At 39.0% G+C, this 27,214-nt stretch overlaps 1 protein-coding gene across 1 annotated transcript in view; it reads right to left on the bottom strand.

Moving 5' to 3' along the window:
* LOC111147023 (LIM domain 7) overlaps positions 1-24,835 on the bottom strand; it is a 94,934-nt gene extending 70,099 nt beyond the window's left edge. Inside the window, exon 1 of the mRNA XM_022502869.1 lies at positions 24,609-24,835. The gene's annotated coding sequence lies outside the window, so the exon portion shown is untranslated. The remainder of the gene's footprint in view (positions 1-24,608) is intronic.
* Positions 24,836-27,214: the final 2,379 nt, after the last annotated feature.

The raw sequence follows: 27,214 nt of genomic DNA, 5'->3' as shown, positions 1-27,214 counted from the left end.
GGATCTAAGATTTCAAAAAAAGCACACTCAAGGTTCCCATGGGTTGAAAATTAGTGGAAAGTGTCATCTAATGACTGCTATCTAGAAAAAGATATCAAGTGTGATCGATGCAAACAGCCAAGCAATGACTAAACACCTGAGAAGTTCATGAAAAACATACTATGAGATCCAAGGGCAAGACCTAAATCGGTGCCTGCATCGTAACAGACACTTAGCAAATATATACCAAATGCTCAAAGAATTACGAACTAGTATAATTTAGGAGCTCAGAGTTCTCATTACCCCGGAAAAATCCATTCAAGCTTGCTTATCCTTCATATTTAAAGTGGTAAATAATGCATCAGATCTTCACGTTCTCTATCACAGTCATATAAAACCATGTCCTACTAAGTCTGACCAATTTAGACGGCCCTCCAATTAAACCTTATTTAAGCCATTATTGAGTAATAAGTGAGGTCCCATTTTTCATACAATCCAGAATGGTTAGGTACATTCTTTTTTTTTTTTTTTTTTAAGATTTTATTTATTTATTTGACAGACAGAGATCACAAGTAGGCAGAGAAGCAGGCAGAGAGAGAGGAGGAAGCAGGCTCCCTGCTCAGCAGAGAGCCCGATGCGGGGCTCGATCCCAGGACCCTGGGATCATGACCTGAGCTGAAGGCAGAGGCTTTAACCCACTGAGCCACCCAGGCGCCCCGGTTAGGTACATTCTTTAAAATACATCTGTATATAAAATATATTGTGCATTGCTCTTTCATAGTGTACAAATTATAGATTTTCCTAGTTTAAACACAAATATTCCATCTCTAATTATTTTTTGTTCACAATATTGATAATTTGAGTACTACCACAGACTGAATAACCAACATCCCCTTCCCCCAAAATGTTCACATCCTAATCCCTTGAATCTGCAAATGTTACCTTACATGGCAAGAAGGATTTTGCAGGTTAAGGATTTTGAGATGAGGAGATATCCTGGATTGTCAAGTTGGCCCCTAAGGGTCAAGTATCCTGATGAGAGGAAGGCTTGACGACTACAGGAGAAGGGGATGGGACCACAGAGGCAGAGACTGCAATGTGGCAGCCAGCAGCCAAGGAATGCCTGATGTCTCTAGAAGTCAAGAGATGAAGAACAGATTCTCCCTCTAGAGTCTCAAGAAGGAACCAGACAAACTGGCACCTTGATTTTAGCCCCTGAAGACTAATTTTAAACATATGACCTCCAGAACCATAAAAGAATATATTTGTGTTGCTTTAAGTCACTGAACAGTGGCTATAGGACACTAACACAAGTCCTACATCAGCATCTCTCCATGCATTTCCTTCAGTAGAGTTCTATATTGTGCTGTCCCCAGTGCTACTCCCTTTTGCCAGATAGGAGACCAAAGCTTAATGAAATTAAGTGACTTCCTAGAACTTTTCCTGTATAGCTATAATTCAAGCCCAAATCTACCTCACCTAAAAGCCAACTCAAAGCAGTAAGAGTATCATTTGGCTAAAAAAAAGGCACGGACTCCTTACTGTCCATTTTAAACTTCATCCACAGCAACCACTGCCAACAGCGCTACCTGCACATAATCCGTGTCAACAAAACTCCATTCACAGCTGAGCTGTCACTACATTCCTATGAAAATCCACAAAGACATCTGTCCCATGGCAAAACTACAAATACAGAAGTAGCACAGGTAACATTAGAAAAAGGAAGAAGATAATGGAGAATTTCTCTTTCTTCATGAATATATCTTCCAAATCTCCCAAGACAAATAAAACCAAAACCAATCTACCTCCTGAGTAGAAATAAATGTAGTCTGAGGAATTGGTTGTCAAAAAAAAAGGGGGGGGTGTTAAAAGATTTTATTTATTTTACAGAGAGAAACAGCATGAGCAAAGGCGGGTGGAGGGAGAAAGAGGCAGCCTCCACACTGAGCCTGGAGCCCAGTGGAGGGCTCGTTTCCAGGATCCTGAGATCCTGACCTGAGCTGAAACTAAGAATCAGACACTTAACCAACTATGCCACCCAGGTGCCCCCCCAAAAATCATTTTTAATTTAATATTTTATGGTTTATCTTCTTGCAGTTTGTATAAAGCCACCTGTCTTTTATTAGAAAGCCAACATCATGCATTATTTAAAACTTTTCCATGTACACATACCACCTGTGACAGCTTTTCTATTTCTTATTTAGCTTTCTACATGACACTTGAAATTTCAGAATATTATCAAAGTATCACCAATCATCCTTATATAAACCACGGAGAAAGAATGGACACGCTTCAGAGGAATAACATAATGGGCTTTCAAATTCAGATTAATATAACCCTGCCTTTCAATTAACTTTCAAGGTCAATATACATTCAATCCAATATCCTTCAGACTACTTGGCATTTATTGCAATCAACTTCAATTTTCCCATTTTATTTGCAAATACCTTTTTAAAATTTCTGAGACAAAGGAACCTAACCAGCTCTTTCTCCTTTCCCCTCCCCACCTTCACCGTATTTAGTCCAAACCAAATTCAACTAGTACTTCCCAACTTTTCTCAGATGTGCCCTTTATATTCCCACTAACATTATCCCAGCTCAGAATGTAAAATTCTTCTAGTAAGTTCTTCTATAATGCATGTATCATCTAATCCCCAATCCTGTTCATGCTTCTATGTTTTCCCATCCAGTGAAGGGCTAAGTTTCAGAGCCAGAAAGCTAAGCCCTAATTAACCCAAACAACTTCCTCTCCTCCAAACTCACTTCCCTACCAACCAAATCCTATAATTCTAGCTCCTAAATATCTCTCGTAATCATCGCTTGTTTCTCAGACCTATTTCCTATCTTCTGTCTTTCCCCCTCCTTCTTCACAGAGGTGACTCAAGAATCTTCCTAAAATGGAATGCTCTCTATGTGTTCTTCCTTAACATTCTTATTTTTTAACGGCTTTATTTCCCCTTGAGTAAAATCCAAACATGGCATTTGCATTCAGCTCTAGCTACTTTTAGCCACCTTATTTCTTGACCTGCCCCAGCAGCAAACCCAACATTCTTTCCATGAAACATCCTTAGAATTCTCTCAACATTCCTGATCTCTCCCATCTCTACATGGGAGACAATAGGTTTTTTCTTTCTAGAAGTTTCCTGACTCTTCTTCCCTTCTTTTGAGCTACTCATTCTCTCAGCTTAAGCTCACATTTCACCTACCTCTGAAGACTTCCAATATTCTCCTAGAGGCCTTCTCCATGTGATCCCATGTATACCCAATGCAGACTGCTTTTAGAACATTCCATTATACTATGATGTACCATGGATGCCTCCCCTGCAGTCTCTTGCACTAGACTGTGAATGCCATGAATTCAGAGATAGAATGTTGTTTGGCTTTGGACACTCCCGCTTCGCTCTAAAAATCTATCCAAGTACCCAGAATTATTTTTAAGGGGACATTTGACTATGTCATTTACTTCCTTTCATCCCCATTAAAATACAGGGCTCTCTGGGCTTTAATCTCGAACTTAATTTTAGTTACATGCCCATCTCCATCTTTCAGCCATTTCTTGTTGTATCCCATACTCTGACTTCAATCAAGAAAGTCAGAACCTGTTAATTCTTACAAAGAGCCAAATATGCCACTCCTCAGCTTAAAATGCCCAGAATCGATCACATATTTCTTAAATGTCAATTTCCAGTGAAGTCCCACAGGACAATGCCATTACCTGAAAACACCATCACTCCGGAGACTGAATGGCTCATATGGGTATATGGATAATAGCTACATGACTATGAAGCCATACCATTATTCATTCACTTGTGTACATTGTTAATGTTAATATACTTATATATTTGTATCACCATCTCCAGAGGAACTCTGAGGACTAATCTTTTTCTTATTATAAACATTATTTATATAATAGCAGTTTTGTTAAGTATAAACTTAAATAAAAATATTCTTAGGATAACAATTTCACATACTTTCTCTTTGGAGTAGTTCTCATTGATTTATTCTCTACAACAGAAGTTTTCAAAGCATGGTCTCCAGACCAGCAGCATCTACAGCACCTTAGAACTTGTTGGGGGAAAAAAAATCATTTCAAGTCCTACTCCATACCTATGGAATCAGCAACTGGGGTTGGGGTCCAGTAAGGTGGCTGCCTGAGCCCTCCTAGTGATCCTGGTGCATGCCAATGACTAAGAGCCACCACCCTATAAATATACAAAACTGAAAACGACATCTTTAACTGAAACTACAGCTTCAACTAGTTTAGCTACTTCTCTGAAAGAGGAAGTTAAAATGAAACATAATTCCTCTAGACTCACCCAAGCAGAATTTAAAACAAAAAGCAAAGAGAAACTCAAAATTAAGCGAAAAGCCTGGAACTCCTGCCAACGATTTTCAAGTGTGCACTGAATAAACCTCACATGCTTCCCTGTGCTTGGGCTTGCTTTAGAGGGCACCATAAAAATGCACTTGATTTGTTGCTTCCACAGCACACTAAGCTGGCTCTCAGGAGGTCTTGGTCCAGGGATCTAAAGGACGGGGAAAGTCATTGAGTTTATTACTTAACACTCCATAAGCACCAACAGTCCAAGGAATCCAGAAGAGAACACCTAAGCATAAAAACACGCTTCAGGTCCACAGAACAGAATGCTTCAAAAAGCGCAGAAGAGATTTTCTGAAAGGTCAACCACTTCTGGTTTTAAAGGAGTACGATTCAGGAGATTCTAGTGAGTTACTCTTTGTTGCATTCCTTATAATTTCCTCATGGCATTCATTACTATTTTATAGCTGCAAAGAAGAATGATCGGTAAAAAAATTAATTAATTAATTAATTAATTAAAAAGCCTAGACGTATTTCTTATTGCCTAATCTCTAATTTGTTTACCCCAGTAAAGGAAGTCTGAATTACATAATGCTGGAATAATTTGTCTGAACGTGGTAAAAGGTTAAGTATGAATCCGAGGCCACCTTGCTGGAAAATTCTACACCAAAAGTTATAATATCAAAGTAGTTTCTGTAAAAATCATCTTGAGAAAAAAGAGTTATAAAGGCATCAGATTTAAAACACAAAAACAGGGACGCCTGGATGGCTCAGTTGGTTGGACGACTTCCTTCGGCTCGGGTCATGGTCCCGGCGTCCCGGGATCGAGTCCCGCATCGGGCTCCCAGCTCCACGGGGAGTCTGCTTCTCCCTCTGACCTTCTCCTTGCTCATGCTCTCTCTCACTGTCTCTCTCTCAAATAAATAAATAAAATTTAAAAAAAAAAATAAATAAAACACAAAAACAGAACTCGTTGAGAAGAGGTGTACATGGATGAAGAAAAATGTATGGTGCCATCTGCACCAAAAAATTAAATTACCATCGGTAAATGTCCTTCTTTACATGGTAAAATGTGTGACCATGTGAACATATTCTGGTCTGCTGATGCGAGCAGGTAGCTTCCTTTGAAACTTCATTCTAGCTCTTATTTTATTCAGTTTACTAAATCTAAAATAGAGTAATAAATTAAAATGTAGATTTAGTGCCAATATGAACAGCCAATCATTGAAATAAATAAGGTTAACACCACGTAAAATGAAATATCACCCTCCTTCAAGTCATTTGCTGCTCTGGTTAAGTAGGGAGTGAGGTCCGTGGAAAGAACTACACCCAGCCCAGGAGTGAGGGCTAAAGTTGGAACACCTGTCTTACCTCACTGGGTGGCCCCTTGCAAAAGCCACCTGACTTCTTCTGAGCCGCTTTCTCCTCTGTGAAAGAAGTGCATCACATGAGATTCTCTTTCGTACCTTCCAGCTAAGAAAATCTGATTTTTGCTTCTTACAAAGGAATACTCATTAACAGCACTTCTGAAATTAACAATTCTCCCTGCTAAAACTGATATGAAAGGCAAAATAGAGACTTACTGGTCTGGTAGAAGGGCCTTTCTGGTAAGTCCAAATAAGACAATGAGCACTTGTCAACTGGATGACATGACTAAGCGTTCCGAGCTAATATAAACAGATGTCCTCCTACATTACATTGATTGTAATTGTGGGATAACGTGCTCCAGATTTGAAGGCTGACAACTCTGAATATTTATCTCCTTGAAAATCTACCTCAGTTCTTAAGTCTTATGAAATTAAAAATGCCTTTGAAATCACAAAGTAACTGATAAATAGTAAGTTATCAAAGTCATTCCAGAAAAGCAATTTTCTGACATAAAAATCAGTTTTCAAATGATGTGCCCCCAAATTTCTTCTTAACATTTCAATAGACCATAAGAAAGAGATCAAACACCAGACTGTCAAATTATTTGCTTGGGAGTGAAGGAAGAGAAAAAGAATCATGACCAATATTTTTGGGAGTGGAGGCTGAATATTTAAAAGTTCAAAAGTGTACCTAGATAGACCCTGGTTCCATAATTCTCATCATTTTATGAATGAATTGATTTACAAACAAGACTTTAGACCCTTAGACAAGATGATTTACTACTAACTTCTTGATAAAATAATGCTCTTCCTATTTCTATAATACAACTGTCACTAAAATTAAGAGGACAAAGTATCTACATATAAGCAAGTCTTTAAAGAAATAGTAAAAATACTCATTCCTAATAATACACTAGGTTAAAACAAGAGTAAATTATTAGTGGACTATTCAACAATTTTAGGTACTTTATTTTTTTAATCATTTTTTTTAATTTATTTTCAGCATAATAGTATTGTTTTTGTACCACACCCAGTGCTCCATGCAGTCCGTGCCCTCTCTAATACCCACCACCTGGTTCCCCCAACCTCCCACCCCCCCACCTCTTTAAACCCTTCAGATTGTTTTTCAGAGTCCATAGTCTCTCATTGTTCACCTCCCCTTCCAATTTCCCCCAACTGCCTTCTCCTAACTCCCCAAGTCCTCCATGCTATTTGTTATGCTCCACAAATAAATGAAACCATATGATAATTGACTCTCTCTGCTTGATTTATTTCACTCAGCATAATTATGCTGAGTTTTAGGTACTTTATATTTAGGATGCAGAAACAAACATTTTTGCTTTTATCTTTTTCTTTCTCAGAACACTGTTGAATATTATTGGTTAAAATTGGTTAAAATATTATTGGTTAAAATGAAGCCTGGGTTTACAACTGTTGTCACAGCAATCCAAATATCCAAAGGATATCAAGTGATCTGAGATATTCCTACATCTATAGCCTTCCATCCCTTATGATTTAGATTTAATTGGCTTAGAGTTCTTAGTTTACTCTAAATATCAATTTTTTTAAAAAAGTTTTTGTGTATAAGGGCAAGAGTATTTAGAGTTCCTTCATCTCCCATTATAGTATGTTGCATAGACTTGAGTCTGTAGGAATATCTCCTGGGTCATACCATTCTCTCCAAACAAAGGGAACCACTTGAGTCCCTCTACTACACCTCTCCCTCCTCCACACATGCCAAGGTCTCTCTCCTGGAAGGGTTTCTCCCTCCCCTTTCTCCTCATACAGACAGACGCCTTACTTTCCTCTCACGCTTATTCTTCATAGGATAAAATCAAGTTGCTTAGTTCATTTAAGAAATGCATCCTTTCAATCTTTTCTTAAGACTCAGCCAACTATTAACCACAAAGGATTTCTGACCTGCATCTTTATTAAGAAACTAAAGGGAACCAAAGACTTGAGAATTTAACCTGAGGTGAACATACAAAATTAAGACTACTGTGAGACAGAATACTATTCCATTGCAGATATTATACAATTTCTTTATCCACTCATCCATCAATAGACATTGGGGGTTGTTCCCATATTTTGACTCTTGGGAATTACGCTGCCATGAACTTGGGGAGTATAGTTAGCTCTTTGAGATTCTGATTTCAGTTCTTTGGGGTATATACCCACTAGTCGAAATCCTGCTATATTCAACAACATGGATCAAAATGGAGGACACTCTACTAAGTGAAATAAGCCAGTCACAAAAGGACAAACACTGCATGATTCCACCTATATGAAGTCTCTAAAATAGTCAAACTCATAGAAATAGGTAATGTAATGGTAGTTGCCACAGACTGGGGGAGGGGGGAAATGGTGTATTGCCGTTCAGGGATATTGCTATTGTATTGTTATACAGTTTCACTTATGCAAGATAAATAAATTCTGGAGAGCTGGTGCACAACATTGCGCCTATAGATAACACTGTACTGTGCACTGAAAAATTATGCAAGAGGGCAGATCGCATGCTAAGTATTCGTACAGCAATAAAGAATACCGCTGTGAGTAAATTCATAAATTAAGCCATATCTAAGAGTCAAAACAGAGCAGCAACTCAGTGGTACTTTCTATGGCACCTTGGGTCCAACCCCTACTCTCAGCCTTTCATGCAGCTGGATAAGATCCATCCTCAAGTATTCTTTGTGACTGCCAGTGTTCACACTCCTACCTAGCCCATCATCATTCACCAAGTGTTTTTTTTTTTAAGATTTTATTTATTTATTTGACAGATAGAGATCACAAGTAGGCAGAGAAGCAGGCAGAGAGAGAGGAAGGGAAGCAGGCTCCCTGCTGAACAGAGAGCCCCATGTGGGGCTCGATCCCAGAACCCTGAGATCATGACCTGAGCTGAAGGCAGAGGCTTTAACCCCCTGAGCCACCCAGGTGCCCCTCACCAAGTGTTTTTTAATTCCACCTAGCTCTAGATATACTAGAGTAGTACCTACCATACAAAAAAAAAAAAAAAAAAAGAAAGAAAGAAAGAAAGAAAGAAAGTAAAATGTCATCACATAGATTGTACAAACCATGGGAGTCCAGAGAACAAAGAGCAGTCCAAGATTTTACCATAAAAAAGTACCAGGAGTCATTAATAATTAGATAGCTAACATAAAGTGAGTATTTATTACATGTCAGGCATCTAAGTTCTTTACCCATAATAACTCATTGAATCCTCACAATGGTCCCTTTGCAGCAAGTTTTAGTGTTTTCTTCCATTTTACAAGTAAAGAAATAAAAGGAGAAAGAGGTACGGTAACTGCCAATGTCCACATAGGCCATATTGGCCGAACTGGGACTGGTAACCATCTGGCTTCTCCTAGTGAGGGTGGGCTTCGTGGATGAGGCAAGATGGAGCCTGGACTCCAAGAATGGCTGTCTAGAGGAAGCAAAAGAGGGAGCTGGCCTGACTGACACAGCTTATATGGAAGGGAAATAAATGCAGGTGGATAATCAAAAAGTGACCAGAAGGTAGAATGCCTTGAAAGTCTGTGGGTGAGCTTACAAGTGACATGGTAGACTAGTAGCCATGGTGAGTTCATAAGTGAATGCACAGTTCAAGTATACACACAAGATGAGAGACCATGGACAATACCAAATGGACAATACCAAACCTCTTTATGAAAATCCATAAGCATAATCGATATCATAAGCATCTAATCATCTGGTCAGAGCTAGCCAGCAGCTCACCAAGTTGGGAGTACAGGTGCTGAGGAGGAAAGGACTCATGTATACACACAAATGGACCCCAAGTTTCAGAAATTAGTATGCCTTTCTGATTTAAAAAAAAAAAATGTATTCAATTTCAGTTGATATAAGATATCACACTAGTTTTAGGCGTACTGCTTTCTAAAACACAATAAAGCTTCAGTTCAGTGAACTTTTCTTAAGAGATAATTATACCAAAACTATGATACTGTTCAAATAAAACATTAATTCCAGTCATATTGGTACTTCTAAATCTACTACACGTAAAATTTTCTCTCAACATATGCTTAAAATATCCAAAAGAACCTTCCAGACATGCCCTCTCCTCTCTGTTTTTTCATAGTCCTATCACCATCTCACATTATCTTCTTTGTTCATTATCTGCCCTTTCTATGAGAATATATGCCTAAGAATGGCAGGGCCTTGTCTTTTCACCCTGAAACTGAATCCCCAATACCTAGAACAGTGCTGGGCACATAGTAGGAGCTCAGTAAATGTTTGTTGAACTCATTCATTCATCAATACATACATTTATTATACAAATATTCTAGTGGCACACATGCCTTAAAGTAGTTTTGTATTTTTTTGTTTTTCAACCTTGGTAGATAGAAGTGGAAGTAGTTTTTGGTTATAAAATTGTCAGGCTAAATTGGATATCATTTTGTCAACTTCGTGGGCTTATTTTCAGTGCTGTTGTTTAGGAGTAGGGTTTCCAAGGAGGGGAAACGGGAAGATAAATACATTTTGTTGTACGAATTTAAATGCAACGTGCCTGAAATGGTTCTGTTGGGAGTTGTACGTATTCTTTTTTGAATAGTCATGTGGGGGAAATATGGAGTTTGGATTTAAAGGAGGAGGACAGGAAAGAAAAGCAAGTAGGCAACATTTTTTGCTTTTTGTGTAGAAGAATCCACAGAGTAAATGAGTAGGGCTAAGTACAGCTGACAGGAGCCCACACAAATAGTGAGAATCACAGTTTAAGGATCCCAAGGGCAGGACATACAGTGATGTTGGATTCTCTAAGCCAGTCTGAACACCCAGCTGCGTCAAGAGGAGAAGCCCATGGTGCTTCTCTGGAAGGAATGGCACACCCACTACCGTTTTTTCTGAAGCAAAGTAATTTCCAGGATAGGAAATGAGGCCTCACATTTCCAGAAGGTGGCTCAGAAAACAAAGTTGAACTTTAACAAAATGAGGGAATTTTTATTTGAATTTAAACGAAGGAAAGAATGGTTAAAGCTACACTTCTCCAGACCATGTGCAGTGCAGGCAGAAAGTGAGGTAATTGGTCAATGGAACAAGTGAGTCGGAAATAGATGCACTTACACCTGACTGAGGGGGCAGAGAAGGAGAGGAGGAGGAGTTCTTAGCCAGCTGTTTTCCTCTTCACCCTCACTTCCTCAGAGCTGGGCTTTTCCCTCCCAGTGCCTCTTTGCTCTTCACAAAGGACTCCCAAACCAACATAGCCAGCCATCATTTCTGAACGATACCCTGCCCTCTCCATCTCCATGTGGACGCGCTACTGTCCCATCCGACGCCATGTGTACAAACTTCACTTCCATCTTCTATTCCTGTTTCTGCTAGTGGTTGCACAAGCTCAAGAGCGGGTTCTTCTAGCTCCTTCATACTAATCAACCCCCATCATGTCTTATTAGAAACATCTTCGGCATTTCTCATTTACATATTCACGGCTTTCAGCAGTTGTCATCCTTATTGAAACACCATCCTTATCAAAACACCCAACAATTTCCTAACCCTTCTCCAAGCCTCCAGCCAGTCTACTTTATGCACTATTTCATTACCCCATCTTTCTCAATCTCTGCTTTTAAAATTAGAGCCTTCTGACTGAAAGCTTTTGGAAATAATCCCACTACCCAGGAAATAACACTTAAATTCCCTAGCCAGGATACTCAAGGTACCACCCAAACTGGGCCCAACTCATCCTTCATCCTGCCTCCAATCTGCTGGCCTGGAAATGCATTCCTGTGCTTCCCACTCTCTGCTTCCCAAAAAACGAGGGCCTCAGAAGCAGAGATCTAGTTTAACTTTACTCATTCTTTACATCCCGAAGGCTCTGAAAAATGTTTGATTAGAATTCTGTGCCAATGTGGCAATCTCCTTACATTCCCTCCCACCTCTCACTCAAATCCTTCTCATCTCTTCAACCCACACTCGAGCCTTACATCTACCCCCAGCGCCTCTGTGAAATCTTCACTCCAGTGTGACCACCAACATTGGAGGCCGAAATCCTTGTCACTCAGAATGTGGTTCTCATGGTCATGACCTGAGAGCTTGCTGGAGATACAGAATCCCAGCCTTGCCTGGACCTAATGAACCAGAATCCACATTTGATCCAGATCCTAAGGTGTTTTATACACACACTGAAGTTTGAGAAGCACTTGTTTACAGCACTGTGACTCTAAAAAAGTCTGAGTAATTTCTTACCCACAGGATCTAAAAACGACAAATTCTTCCGTATCTCCAAAACTTCCTTCCTACCCAACCAATTTCATGGAGGTCATCTCTGACAAAACACATATTAACACATTTTTTTCTTTAAAAAGCCCTTTTTTCAATCTTGATTATCCTTCATTAGGGCGTACGTTAAAGGCAGAATGTTATAATGGAAAGAACACTGGGTTAGGAGTCCTAATGAGGGTTCCCACTTGAACTAAGCATGTGACCTTGAGCAAGCCACTGAACTTCTCAGTTTCTGTATCCGTAAAATCAGGCAACCACCCTATCTTACAAAATGGCTATACAATTACACAAGGCATTAACTAAAACATTTAAATGTTATTTTCTTTCTACTCTCCTCCACCTCCTCTCTCACAAACAGTACTTTTCCTCTTTACATATTACTGGCCTTAAAAATCAAGTGTTGCCTATTATTGCCTCAGATCCACTCCACCAGTTATTTAAAAGGAAAAATTTCCTTGTATTCTTCTCCTATATCCATATCTTGGGCTACTAGGAGTTTCATCTATGTTTGGTAGTCTAAAATATCACATTCACAGAAAAGCAGTTTAATAAATATGTCTTCCTACTAATGAAAGGCAATTACTCCTGATGCTTTATGTTTAACAACTAGCAAAAAATAACTTCTAATGACTTGGTAGAAAAAGAAGTGATAACTCCATTTATCTTAAGTCTCGGTAAAGGAATTTTTAAAGTGTTTCTGTGCTTGAGTCATTTCTTGGACTTTGCTTTTCTGAGTCACTCACTATCTGATCCTCTACTCTTCTCTGCAATGAGAGAGGGGTTTCATCTTACTGGAATTAGACTGTGCTATTTATTGTTCCACTTGATGCTCTGTGCTCACCACCTGTTTCTAACCCTCCAATGGCTACACTGATAGCAGGACATTCGGGCAATGTACTCAAGTAATCTTTCATTAATCCATTACACTAGGTTAACAGGACTATAATTCGTCTTTTGCTTATAATTTGGACCTTCAAATGAGACTTTGAATTATTTATAACTAGGGCTTTTTAGTGAGATTTACTATACAATGACCTAAACCATACTAAAAATATCCCACCTTATATATATATTTTCCATCATATATATACTTATTTATTCATTCATTGATTCATTTGAGAGAGATACAGAGACAGAGATGGAAAGAGAGAGCACAAGCAGGGGGAGAGGCAGAGGGAGAGGGAGAAGCAGACTCCCCATTGAGGTGGGAGCCCCATATGGGGCACAATCCCAGGGCCTGGAGATCATGACCTAAGCCGAAGACAGACGCTTAACCTTCTGAGCCACCCAGGTGCCCCTATCTTGTATATTTTTAATAAGCATTTATTCCCAGCTAAGAATATTTGGAGGAGGGAGTCAGAATTTAGTTTGGTTTTAACAAGTAAAATAGAGCATCAAAAATTGGTAAGAAATTATTCTAAATAAATTATTTACCAGTTCTATTTTTAAAAGATACTTTCCATGACAGTGTTATAAAGGTCAAACTGTGGTAGCATGATCCTGAGCAATTTAGATTAGTAAGGTTTTACAATCCACAGCTTTAACAGGAATGTTCCATTATCATGGCAAACACAACTGAACATTCTTAAATGTCTTTGTGAAAGTCATAAACCTTATAAACTTAGGTACACATATCAGTAAAATCCAAAGACTCCAGTTTTTCAACTAACCAGTGTTAAGAACATACATGTAGCATATTTCTTCTAAGACAAACACATGGTTCATTTAGCACTCCTAAAATTAGGAGGTCTTATTACTAATCTGAAATTTGATAACACGTGGTAATATTAGATCCATTTGAAGTCACATGGCTCACAAACTAGGAAGGAAACTTCAAATCATAATAAAAAGACTCTTGCCATGTACCAATCACAAACACAAATCCAGTTTGGATCTAGCTGACCTGGTTAAAAAACAACTCAAGACCACTTCAATCATACAGCACTAGAAATAATAGCAGCAAGTTGCTTTTTTTTTTTAAGGTTGTTTAAGTCTGTTTTGACAATATAGTGGAAGGAGTCCAAGCTACATAGTCTAAGACAGCCCCTGAATTTAAATTCTAGCTCTGTTATTTGCCCAAGGTCATATGGCAAAACAAGTTACTGTTCTAACTCAATTCATTTCACCCATTGGAAGCAAAACAGAAGCAAAATGGTAATACCTGGCTGGGCTGCTACTGGGTTTGAGATAATTCATATAATGGCTGTGCCTGAGTGCTCTCATTCAGTTTGTCTAAAGCTAATTGAGTATTTGAGATACTCTGGACACTCTAGCACCATGATTTCCTCACCTAGTTCATCCCTCCAAACCTAGCATTCCCACAGAGTCGCCAACTATAAATCATGCCAGGGCTCCTTGAGACACAAAAGCAAACATTAAGACTTCAAAATGCATTTCATCTTCTCCATTTTGGGTCTGAAGATCGAGGTAGAAAAGGAGGAGGACGTGTTTTACTTGTACCCACCCAGGATTCAGGATCTGTACATAGTGAACATTAAGTATGTGATGGATGTGTTTGAGGAGCCACGCTATAGGAGGTCTACAGGTGAGAGGACTCAGTGCCCCCAGGCTAGGACTCACCCACCCTCATCAGCCCATCAGGTCAGTAAGGCTTCCAGCTCCCCTAGAGCAGGCATCTCTGGCTCCAACAGCCCAAGGCTTATATCCATGGAAGTCAAAGTCTTCAATAAAGGACTTTTTTCCCTGCCTCTTCCTTGCAAGTAGAATTAAAAGGAGAATGGAAAATATGAGAAAAGATGTGCAGTTCTAATTCTTAATCATCAGGGATCAGCAGTTTCAGACACTAATATGTAGTGGTCGTACCATTGCTGTTCCTCCTCTAAGACAGAGAGGGACCAAGCCCCTTTGTAGAATGAATTCATCACCAAAATGAACAAAGATCTGGAGCACCTCAGGATCTAAAGACTCACTCTCTGAAGCCTTACACAAATTTTCACATATGTTTTTACTTAGTGTGTGTGTGTATGCACTACTGCACATGCTATAGGTGAATACACATCACTATGTACAAAACAGAGCACGAGATAACCATCTCGTAGATATTTTTCCTTCTCAATATTAAGCCAAAAGTAGCCTAGTAACATCTAAGCCAAATTGTTTACCCAGATACATTGATTCTTTTGAAGATTATTTCCATATCTCAGTCAACTAAAAGATACAGAACAGAAGCATTTTCAAAAAAATCTACCAGGCAATATTATTATAATGTAATAAAAGAGCAAGATGTAATAACAGTGATACTTGGTATTTATTTAAAGATTTCTCCCCCAAATTGATCAAAGCACACAGACAAAATCCTTGTTAAATTGCTAGTGGCTAATACAGTTAATTCACAACAGCCGCCTCTTCCAGGCCACCGAGATCCTACTTTTCCCCCTTCTCAGCTTAAGAAAAACTGGTTTACCTGAAGTGTGTTCCAATAATGTTTTTAATCTGTTTTTTTAATGGAATTGTATTACACTGTCATTTACATTCAATGTGATTTGTTTAGATTTATATGGCAAGTATATGCTGTTTCCCTAAAATTAAAGGCTTTTCAGTGACCCTTTTTGAACCATGTTTCTTTAGGTTTACTGGACATACTTGGTCAATGGTATCTGGAGCAACAGTACTAAGCTCTTAAGGAAAAGTTAGAACACATCACCCTGCCTCACAGTTTAGTTGGGATGGTTGGTCAGTTCAGTAGGGATACTCAAAATCGTGTCTAAGTTGACCAGCAGCCACTCTCACCAGGCAAGGCTGCTCAACATGACAAATTATACCTGGACAATATCCCTAAAACAATTCTACTCCATTAACCTAAACTCTTACAAAATAAACCAATACATGGTCAATATGTTACTTAATACCTAATCAATTTAATATTTTTGATAGCAAGGCTCTTTTTAAAAACAAAAAAAAATCAAGTTATGTTATGGCAGAGTATTAACATAAAAGTATGCTTCCAGGTTTCTTCACTTTTCTCCCCTTGTGTACAAGTACATCTTGAAGTAAGCAGCAAGATTTTTGACCTTCCAAATAGTGACGATTGCTATTATATATAGATATATATATATATACATAGATAGATATAGATATAGATATAGATATATATTTTTTTTTAGTGTCCAGGGTAAAAACCACAAATATTTTAGATAATATAAACAAGACTTTATGCTGTTAGTATAGTAGCCTTTTTTTTTTTTTTTAAAGATTTTATTTATTTATTTGACAGAGATCACAAGCAGGCAGAGAGGCAGGCAGAGAGAGAGGAGGAAGCAGGCTCCCCTAGAGAGCAGAGAGCCCGATGCGGGGCTCGATCCCAGGACTCTGAGATCATGACCTGAGCAGAAGGCAGCGGCTTAACCCACTGAGCCACCCAGGCGCCCCAGTATAGTAGCCTTTTGATGGACAAAATAGATGGGAGATGCCCAAAAAAAGCAGCTAAGTTTTCTGTCTGGTGGATAACATGGCTGGAGCGTGCATTAGAGTTCCCTAAAGTTTATGAACACATTTCGGAAAAAATTCATAAGCCCTACAAAAGCATTTCAGAGAACAGTGTCTGATCTTGCCCACCCAAAGGATAACTTCCTCTCCTCATGGCCAAAAGGACAGAATTTTCTTGGAAATGAAGGGGGGGAAATGGGATGATAAAAGTAAAACAATAAAGGTTTGGATTTGGATTTGTGTATAGACTAATTTTGGTTTTATGTCAGTTTTTATTTTGAAAATATGGGAGCAAAACTTTTTTAAAAGATGCAAATCAAACTAACATTTATAACTCAGGAAATGTACAAAAAGCTGAGTTCTCATAAAAAGTAATAGAATTGTTTTCCATCCCAGGGTGCCTGAGTGACTCAGTCGGTTAAGTGTATGACTCTTGATTTCAGCTCAGGTGATGATCTCAGGGTCATGAGACTGAGCCCCATGAGGGTTATAGAGCCTGCTTAAGATTGTCTCTCTCCCCCACCCCCTGTCCCATGCTCCACATCAATCCACTCATGCTCTCTATCTCCCAAAGGAAAAAAAAACAAAGAATTGTTTTTGGCCCCTCATATACAGGAGCAAGAGCAAATAACTTAGCTATCTGTTTCTCTGGTTTCCAGCTTTGCTAGTCTAACAAAATAAATTGTAAAAAGTTGACTATACATAAAGGTCAGAAAAACATACCTGTTTTAATATCAGCTCCCAATCAAAAGAAAGGAAGGATTAAGTCTAAAAAGGCCTAAATTCTCATTTAAAAACTAAAACCTATAGTTAATTGTCACAATTTAAGGATCCAGGGACCACATTTTTTTTCATCCGTGTTCTTCTGCAGAGGACATGTATCTGCAGAGGTCAAGAAGGGAGAACCAAATTATGAAAATAATCACAATTATAATTCAACACCATTTATTGAGCACCACTGTATGCCAAACACTTAGCACTTTACATGCTTGATTTTGTAATCATTACATCTTTGTGAGGTAGGTGTAGCCCCCAAATGGGGTTACTCGCTAAGCTCCAAGATAGCAGCCATGACATCCGTCTTGTTTAGCGAGAAGCAAAGTTATCCCAGCAAGGAAAAATAACCTAAGGTCATTCAGCTACCCAGTGACAGAATGGGATGGGATTAAACCCATGTCAGGGGACACCTAAATCCTTGCTCTCATCCTAGATGCTTATCTGTTCATGACAACTGATGCACACTGACTGAACTTTTTGTTCCAACCTGAGGGAAAGTGAGAGAAATGCAGCCTGAAGAAATAGCTCAAATGAAATGCTAAGAAATTTTCCAGTTTCTGTATGCACATATTCTTTTTTTTTTAAGATTTTATTTATTTATTTGACAGAAAGAGATCACAAGTAGGCAGAGAGGCAGGCAGAGAGAGAGAAGAGGAAGCAGGCTCCCTGCAGAGCAGAGAGCTCGATGTGGGGCTCGATCCCAGGACCCTGGGATCATGACCTGAGCCGAAGGCAGAGGCTTTAACCCACTGAGCCACCCAGGCACCCCTGTGTGCACATATTCTTCACATGGTTATCTTGCCATCGGTCAAAGTGATGTCAAAGTCATAGGTAACCTGTGACTTTTTTCTTACTGGCTTTGGTGTTTAATGCTAGGCAAAGGGAAGAGGTACCAAGGCAGGTAGCTTGACTTTGGAAGGAATGAAGCTTTCTATGAACTTGTTGATAACATTTCATGAAGTACTTTTAGGACTCTCTAAGAAGTACCTCCAATATTGATCCCTGCTTTTAAAAATTTCTATTTCTTGCCCTTGAACTTCTACAAGCTATTCTAACTATCTATAGAACCAACTTATTTTCCACCCAAAAGTCTTAAGCATATATTTAGATCTATTTCACAAAATGAAGTGACTTGCGATGATATGAAAACATTAAAATTCTTCTAAAACTTCATATAAGCAAGCTCAGAACATCTTCAAATGTCCATTAAATATTAGTGATTATTATTTGCACATTAGCATAAAGATTAGGACTTCCATCAACTACTTTGAAAGACACAAGGTCCAAAGTTTCCACTTTAGTGTACTACACATTGAGGTAAACACACATTCCTCTTTTAAATTGTATCCATTTTACAGTATGTTGAAATATGCCACATACTGTTCTGGAATGATAAGTGAAAGGCAATTAAAAACCAGGAGATCAACAGCTGCTTTGCCAGATCTGCCTTGCAATTTTGGAAAGAGAAGAAAACTTGACAAAGAAAAAAAAATTAAGTTTCCATTTTCAAAACCTGGCTTTAAAATGTCCAGGAGGTCAAAATAATCAGGGGTATTAAGGAGAGACGTGTTAGGATGAGCACTGGGTATTATATGCAACTGATGAATCATTGAACACTATAACAAAAACTTATGATGCAGTATATGCTGGCTAACTGAAAAATTAAATAATTTTCAAATAAATACTTAACACTTAGAGGTGTCAGAAACTAAGGAAAAAAGGGGATAATGTAATTGTTCCTGTCCTCAAATGGTCTCAAGTCTAGGCCAAAATTAGATGTTGATGAAAACAGAAGTGCTTTCAAAGCGCACATGAGAAATCATTGTCACCCCCCATTGGAAATGTTTTCCTGATTAAAAAGTTGAAAGGATTGTTCATCTCTATATACCCAGAGAAGCCTGTGCATTTTTCTCAAAACAATGTACTCTGTGAATTTATGGGGACATTTCCTTAATTCTAAAGGAAACCCCACTAAGGGCAGACTCCCCAGTATTTTGACTGGTAAGAGTGGCTTCTGGGAACTGCACATTTAGTTGCTACAGAGAAAATGCCCAATCAGGGCTCATTTGTGTGACATACAAGCCAATGACTTCTGACACCAAAACTTCCCCTTACTGAATTAAGTGCCATTTTCTCCTCTGAAGCCCCAGAAATACACGGAAGCACACACACACTGCACACAAATGCTTAGGTAAATCCTACCAATATATGGTAAGAAACTCAGAGCAAAGCAATGCTTAACACCTCTAGTTACTGGTGAAGCTTTCAGTTTCAAAAGTGACTAACAGGGGCTACCGATATTATAATGTGTGCCATGTTAAAAGTTTGATGGATTCAACATATGCAGCCCTACAGGTCATAATCTGAAAGACAGAAGAATCTCTTCAACAAATGTTTGTCTCTTTGGTTTCACCCTTTGAAGGACCTTGTTACAAAACAAATACCAGCCGGTCAAGGGAAGCAAATTCTATTTTTCTCTCATGAACAAACTCATGTCAACCTCTACGCAGATGAGCTGCCCAGGGAGACTCTGGAGCAATGAACACAGAAGAGGTTCCTTTTGACTATAAAGACCCTGGGCCAGAAAAGCCTACCTCATCAAGCCTCATCCAGCAAGCCAAAACCCAATCAGGCCCCCACAGCCTTGGGGACTGAAGTGGGTGTAGTGCTGAGGATAGAGAGTTGGCATTCAGAAACCTATTTCTCTATCCAAGAAGTTAGCTACGAACTGGAAATGGAGAGAAACTAATCCCACATAAAACTTCAGTTATTTTATAGCTTGTCTCAGCGTAAGACCTGCCTCCTATTCCACAACCTTTCTCTGCAACTACGCAGACTCTTCGATAATCTAACCCTGCAATTAAAGAACATTTGAAAACACGTCCACGCATTTTTGCTGCTGGCCTTAAACACAGTCTTGGCAACACAAAAGAATGAATGCCCCCTTTCAGGAACTCCCTAACACCAGAGAATCGCTGAACGGGTTAGAGATGTGTGCAGTGCAAACTTCCTTTCTGTTTCATTCCCTTCTAATTGCTTGGTAGGAAGAGAACATTTTAAAATGGTAACATGAATTGACAGGTGGAAGTCACGGGGATCAAGTTACTGATCCAAGTTTAGATGTCATTATTTTAAAAAAAAGATTAAGATGTTGAGAAACTCATTTGAAGGGCATAGAAAAAAAAGTAAAAGCAGGTTTAAGTCAGAAAATGATGAAAATTACTTCAGAGTAGGTATATTTTTACTTACATGAATTAAAATCTTAAATAAATACTCACATACACATTCATATCCCAAACTCAGTTTGGCAGGCGGTTCGAGTTGCCATCTGGGAACCAGATTCCTGAGAAATGACTTTACAGTATTGCCACAAAATCAAGCATCCTTTTGAAGCTCCAGAGAACAGTTAAATCCCTAAAATATCACTTTGAGCCTCCTTTATTTTCATGAGAGAAATATGTTAACACTAATTGTTTCCAACTACTGTTCCTTTGTCAACTAGTATGCGTAAAAAAAAATCAATTTTTGTACCCTCCCTTTGAGAGACATCTTCTAAAAACCAAAACATTTTAAGTTACCATTTACACCTAAAATATCAGTAGCCTAAAGGGAAGCGTAATTCTATACTTGAAAATAATTTTTCTTCGCATAACTGCACTAGCGTGCTCAAGACCGTGGCCATCCTGCAATTGTATTATGAACAGAATGCGTCTGAGGAAGTGCTAAAAACTGGCTTGGAATGATAAGGGGGTAGGGAGAAGAAACATGTTTACAATCTGTTCAAATTCTCAGCTTAAAAATTTCAATATATAATTCGTTAGAGCAATGGTTTAAATATGGGATGTTGTTTCAGAGCCAAGTTGCTAAAAATATAATTAAAACCTACTGTAGTCAACTCCGCCTTTCTGCCAACTTTGATTCCTCTAATAAAGGACAACCTCTGAACCACTCTGTCAAGTGGACTTCTATGACAAGCAATTGCTCGGTGCCACTGAGTGACCAGATGCCACCCCAAAGAGCATGACATTTGCTATGGGACTCTCCAGTGTGCTGTGGCATGATGTTGGGGTCACAGTGCTTCCTCTGCTAAAGCCTTCTGTAGAAAGTGTGCAAAGACAGCTCCGTAGGAGTCTCACCGCCTCTTCTCTGTGGATTGTGTTTCTGAGTTCAGGACGGATATTTAGGGAATGGTTAATAATAATGATGCCGTTATTCACCGGTGCAGAAGCTAAATTTCACGGCCTTAGTAAGTGTCTTGACCAGGGCAAGTTCAACCTCAATCTACCGTAACTCATGAAGGCAAACTCACAGACTTGCTTTTCCTGTTGGGGGAAAGAGCAGGTCAAGATGGATCCTACTCATTAAAGTCAGGAATGTCAAAATATAAGTATTAATGGATATTTGAGTCCATGCAGTCCCAAAATAAATGAATAATTCAAACATGCTTGAAAATGTTCAAACTACTTCCTACAAGAAGTAATAGTTAGAACATTTAGATCACATATTAATATGTATAATTATAGAAATAGAAGGAATACCCTAGTTCTGTTTGACCAGTGGAAAAGTTTTTATTGCAAAGTAAATTGCAAATCTATAGTTGCTGGAAAATAAGTTTTTATAGTTAGGGTCTGGATTTTTTTAAATTAGTGAAGAGCAACAGCTCTCTAAATTGGTTGTCTCTGCTCCTGCCACTCATTCCTATCTCACAAAACTCTCCTGGGCTCTGTGTGCCACCGTGGTTTTTTTTTAGTTGCTGCCCTCTCACAAGAAATACCTCCCATTTGCCAGCATGGAGGCTTATTGACCGAACTCTCCTATTTGCTTTCAGCATGTCATGCAAACACGCTTGGTAGATCACACTCGCAGCATGTCTACGAACTGTTCAGGAAGCCTTACCAGACGAGCTCTGATAGAGCATTTAAAATAATTGAGTACTTTGCCCCATTTTTGCTATTTTTAATGTATACAGATGAGCAAAAATACACATTACTCACACTCAAGAGATAATGAGCTTTCCTTTTTAAATGGTCAAACATACTAACACGGAAATACATAAATTATTATAACAGTATGAGCAAAAAGTTACATTTTAGCAGAATATAATGTCAGTCAGTAGCCTTCATTTCCACATGATTAACTTGCAGGCAGAGTGGAAATAAGGAATTTAAAGTCTAAGTCAGGGTTTCTCAACCTCAGCACCACTGATATTTGGGACTGAAAAATTCTTTGTTTGGGGGACTATCCTGTCCACTGACGGGTAGTTAGCAGCATTCCTGCCCCACGAGATGCTAACAGCACTCCCAGCCCAACTGTAGTGACAAAACTATCTCTCAACCTTCCCAAACGTCCACTGGGGGAACAAAACTGTTCCCAGTTGAAAACCACTGGTCTAACCAACACCAAGTCCTTTAATCTACAATAATGATAGGACAGGGTCTGACCTATAGAACTCCCTGCATTATATTAAGAAAACTGAAAACTAAGAAATACATGGATATTTGTAACCAATAATTTGTTTCCCCATAAACTTGCTTCCTTTTATAAAACTGCTATCTCCGAGCAGAAGAACTACAGCCAACATTTTTGAATAAGCCACTTGTCAGCTTGCACAGGTCTCGTGAACGGCGGGGGGGGGGCGGCGGCGGCTGGGCTCCTGGCTTCTGTTGCGGTAGACCCAGGGTCAAGCCCTGTGCTCTCTGGTCCAAGGAGACAGAATTATGAGGGGAAATGTTCCTAAGCAGAGCCCAGGCTCTCAGGCATTCCTGCTAGTACTACCTAGGCACACCTTTATGAACTTGTGGTTTCCACTGAAACAAGTTGTTCTGCATACTTCCTACTACAGCTCTAACTATGTGACCTCCCAGTTTCAGTTTGTCAGTGATTTAATTTCCTTCGAGACTGAACCCAGGTACTGATTTTTTTTCCTAAACGCTTTAGACCCAACATCTCATGAAGCCAGCTCCAGCCAGGTTTTGTTCAGAGCATTTTTGGAATTAGAAGCCAACAAACATGTTTTGCCTAATCAGTAGCCTACTCAAACATCTGCTACAGAGTTTCAAAACCTTCTATGATTTGGGTGGGGGTGTGGGGATGTTTTCCTTAAGTTGTCCTTGTTCATTAAGAATAAAGCACTTTCTAAGTGAAAACTTTATTTGCCCATCAGATAAGTCTCTAGAGAAGGCTGATCAGGAAAAATAAATCAAAGTCATCCATGCAGTTATTTTCATGGATATCAAGCATGATCTCACAATACTGCATAAGTAAACATGCCATTTTGGTGATGAAACTTAGGAACAAACTATCTTCCAATTAATCAGAAATGCAGACAGACCCATCCCTGCTATGCACTTACCAAGGCTGTGTAATTTAGAAATGCTAATTCAACAGAACTAGAAGCATGTAAGTTCAAAATGGCTTGTTTAAAAATATGTACTGTTAGGCTTTGAAAATATGAATTTTATCTGGACTTTTAGCTTTTACTACTAAAAGACCATGCGTATTATGATACTTATACAGAGGGTTACTTTTCTTTAAGAAAAATCATTGGCCATTTTTAAGATTTTACCATCAATTCTTAAATACCTTTTAAAGCTATTACAACAGGATATCAACCATATAAACTAAATCTTTGTCTAAAATGGTAGAAACTAATTTTTCCATTTCTATTATTTCTACGGCTATAATAAGTTGTTTATATTCTCTCCTTTTAAAAAATGTTAATTAGCTTTAAAGGCCATGATAAACAGGTAGTCATTCCTACAAAATTAAATCATTTTCCTGTCACGATTATCTGGTAACACAAGTTTATTCTGACTCACTGAAAGCAAATTAGATTTATAGGGGGGAAAACAATCTCACAGGAGCTTAAAACCAGATTTCCTGAAACCATATACTCCTACATGACACCATTTTCCATCTAAAACACAAAAGAAACACCTGCGCATGCTTTCACCCCCCACTTTCACTTTCTCATCTATACTATTAAAATAGTGAAAAACAGCTTATTTTTAGAAATCATCCACAATTGACAAGGTCATTAGCACTCCACGTTGGTGCCAGTCACCACTGCCTTCCAAATTACAAAAGAAAGTCTCTTTAACCACTGTCCCAGTCTCATTTTTGTTAGTCTTAATTCCAAATATATAAAGACCACATGTTTACTCTATAAACTGTAATATAACCTGTAAAGTCACTCTATAACGTGTACCCTCACCATTAGCCACCAAACACTACCATGCTGGACAAACATTAAAATATAAACGACCATTTTAGTTAGTATAGAGATTTAAAATAACAACATGCCACGGTCTCAATTACAGACAGCTTCACATTCACAATCCCTAAGCTATTTTTTAAATAATCAGTTTTGGAATGAGAACAGGGAAGACGGAGGAACGATTTTTCAGTAATCATAAAATCTCAGAAATTCTTTGCACTTCAGCCACAAGCCATAAGCTGAAAAAAATGTGTAACAAACCAGTGAAACTTACCTGACAGTGACTCGGTTTGATAAATCCTGGAGATCCCCAGGATGGAAAAGCTGGGCTTCTTTCAATCCAATCTGTTCACAAGCTTTCAAAAAAACGTTTATATTATCCTGTGAAAAGAAGTGGAAAGTGATTGCTTAGCCGAGCTCTCTCTCAAACAAAGGGTACAAATTTTTATGATAGAACTTCTAGGCTTCAAAGTCCAATTATAGCCAGCAAAAAAGGAGGCAGCAAGATCAATGCATACATTTTTTAATCACACGGGCATGTGTAGCCTTTCAGTCTTGCAGAGCATAAACGGTAGTGCTAGCTTATGCCCGGGCATACGCTGTTCTGTGATCTTTGTGACTGGCACGTTAAACATTACCTGTTACAGGACAAGTGCCTAGCCACTGAGCAGTAATCTACACTTTGATGTCAGCTCTGCTCTGCAAACAAACGCCCTCTTCCCAGCTTTGCACGACAAGCCTCACCTCTCCTCTTTAAAAATAACTCCAGCTACTGACATTCACCCACCCAGAAACTGTTGGCAGGGAAGAATTAAGAGGAGGAACATTCTGTTTCTATGATTACAAATTGCAGAACGACTGTGGAGTACCACACCTGGAATCTGGGTTCAGCTGCCGAGCTGGCTCTTGATAGACAGGGAAACCACACTATAGGACCCAGGAGGAGCAGAACGTTCATTGGCCGAGTCACATAGTTTAGGTGTGGTACATTATTCACGCCCTGCACCTGCCTCAGGGACGGCCTCCAGAAAGAATGAAACTCTAGGCTGTCCTCCTAGCTAATTTCAAAAACACAAATCCCCCTTTCACAAACCAGTGCTTGCCCTTCCTGCCAACGGCTGCCCGGACACTGGCTACCTCAGACACACATTTGGTGAACAGACTCCGCTTGAGCTGCCCTCTTCTCCTTTAGGAGGTTGAGCTTGTGAAGGTTGCATGGGGACCATTGACCTTCTCTTTGTGAGGACTCTCGGGGAAGAGAATGGCCTGCTAGCATGCCAACACACGTCCATGCACTGGCACACTGGCACCGCCACATCCTTGCCACATCCGTCATGAGAGAGGGCCTCCCTGAGACCTCACCTCCCTAGCGGCTGGCCGTGAGGAGCCAGAAGACAGCTGCCCCTCGGGGAAAGACGATGACTCTTGTCCCATCAGGAGAAGCTCATCCCCACGAGAAGAGGCAGGGAACGATAGAGGAGCGAAGTGGGAGGGAATGATAGAGGAGCAAAGATGAAGAGGCTAAATTCAACAGCACAGATTCTGGAAAGAGTGAGGGGGGTTAGGGAAAGGGTAAGCAAATGTATGGCAAGAGAAAAGCCATACTGACTACTAGACACTAAGGGACCTTCAAAACAAAGTGTGTGTCGAGATGAGAGGTTATCCTAGTGTACTATCAGTTAAAGGCAGCGTGAACTACCCAGCTAAAAGTTGAAATCCACAATTGTTTGATTATTTTCTCCCAAGATTTTATTTAAATTCATGTTTATTAGCATACGGTGTAGAACTGGTTTCAAGAGTAGAATTTAGTGATTCATCACTTATATACAACACCTAGTGCTCATCCCAAGTGCCCTCCTTAATGCCCACCACACATTTAGCCCATCCCCCCACACACCTTCCCTCCAACAACCGTCAGTTTGTTCTGTATAGTTAAGGGTCTCTTACCGTTTACCTTCCTCTCTGTTTTTATCTTATTCTTCTTCCCCTTCCCATATGTTCACCTGTTTATTTCTTCAGTTCCACATGAGTGAAATCATATGATATTTGTCCTTCTCTGACTCATTTGACTTAGCATAATACACTCTAGTTCCATCCCTGTCATTGCAGGCAAGATTTCATTCTTTTGAAGGCCAAGTAATATTCCATTGTGTCTACCTCATCTTTTTTATCCATTCATCAGTTGATGGACATTGGGGCTCTTCCTGTAATTTGTCCATTGTGGAATCCATGATCATTTTAAGTAAGAGGTTGAAGATTAAAAGAATTTGTAAGTCAAAAGTTGAACAACTCAATGGAAGGTATTCAATCTTAGTAGAAAAAAAGGGGAATAACATATTGGCAAAATTCCTGAATCAGCAGAAGTGATCATTTTGTTAAGCTCACATCATTTTTAAAACCTATACTATCTCATTACTCAATCATTCAAATTAACAGCTCTAAAACTGGCCTTCAAAGAAGCAAACGGCTTGGTGTCCTAGTACCTCAAACCCTACAGGAAGAAAAGCACATTTCTAAAGAGGAAGAATAAACCATTAGAAATCGTCCCACAAAAAAAAAAAAAAAAAAAAAAGGAAAGAAGGAAGGAAGGAAAAAAGAAAAAAAAAGTCTTCCCACAAATTCAATTTGGTCTGAATGTTTAAAATGTTATAAAACATTATGCCAAAGTTAAACTGAAAGTAAACCTATTGAATGAACAGCCAGAATGGTTCTACATGTGTTTTCTAAAGACATAATAGCATGTATCCGGTCGACAAGTATGTACCTATTGATAAAAATAAATAAAGCCACAAATGCCTCAAAACCCATCCACCTATTTAGAAAGAAACCACTTCAAATCTGAAGTGATTATAATTAATTGGAGACAATAAAAATAGATTA

The sequence above is a fragment of the Enhydra lutris genome, unplaced genomic scaffold (assembly GCF_002288905.1).
Source record: "Enhydra lutris kenyoni isolate GAN:26980312 unplaced genomic scaffold, ASM228890v2 scaffoldscaffold15, whole genome shotgun sequence".
In the NCBI taxonomy this organism is placed as follows: domain Eukaryota; kingdom Metazoa; phylum Chordata; class Mammalia; order Carnivora; family Mustelidae; genus Enhydra; species Enhydra lutris.
Note: the sequence above shows the minus strand (reverse complement) of the source record. Positions and strands in the feature narration are given on the sequence as shown.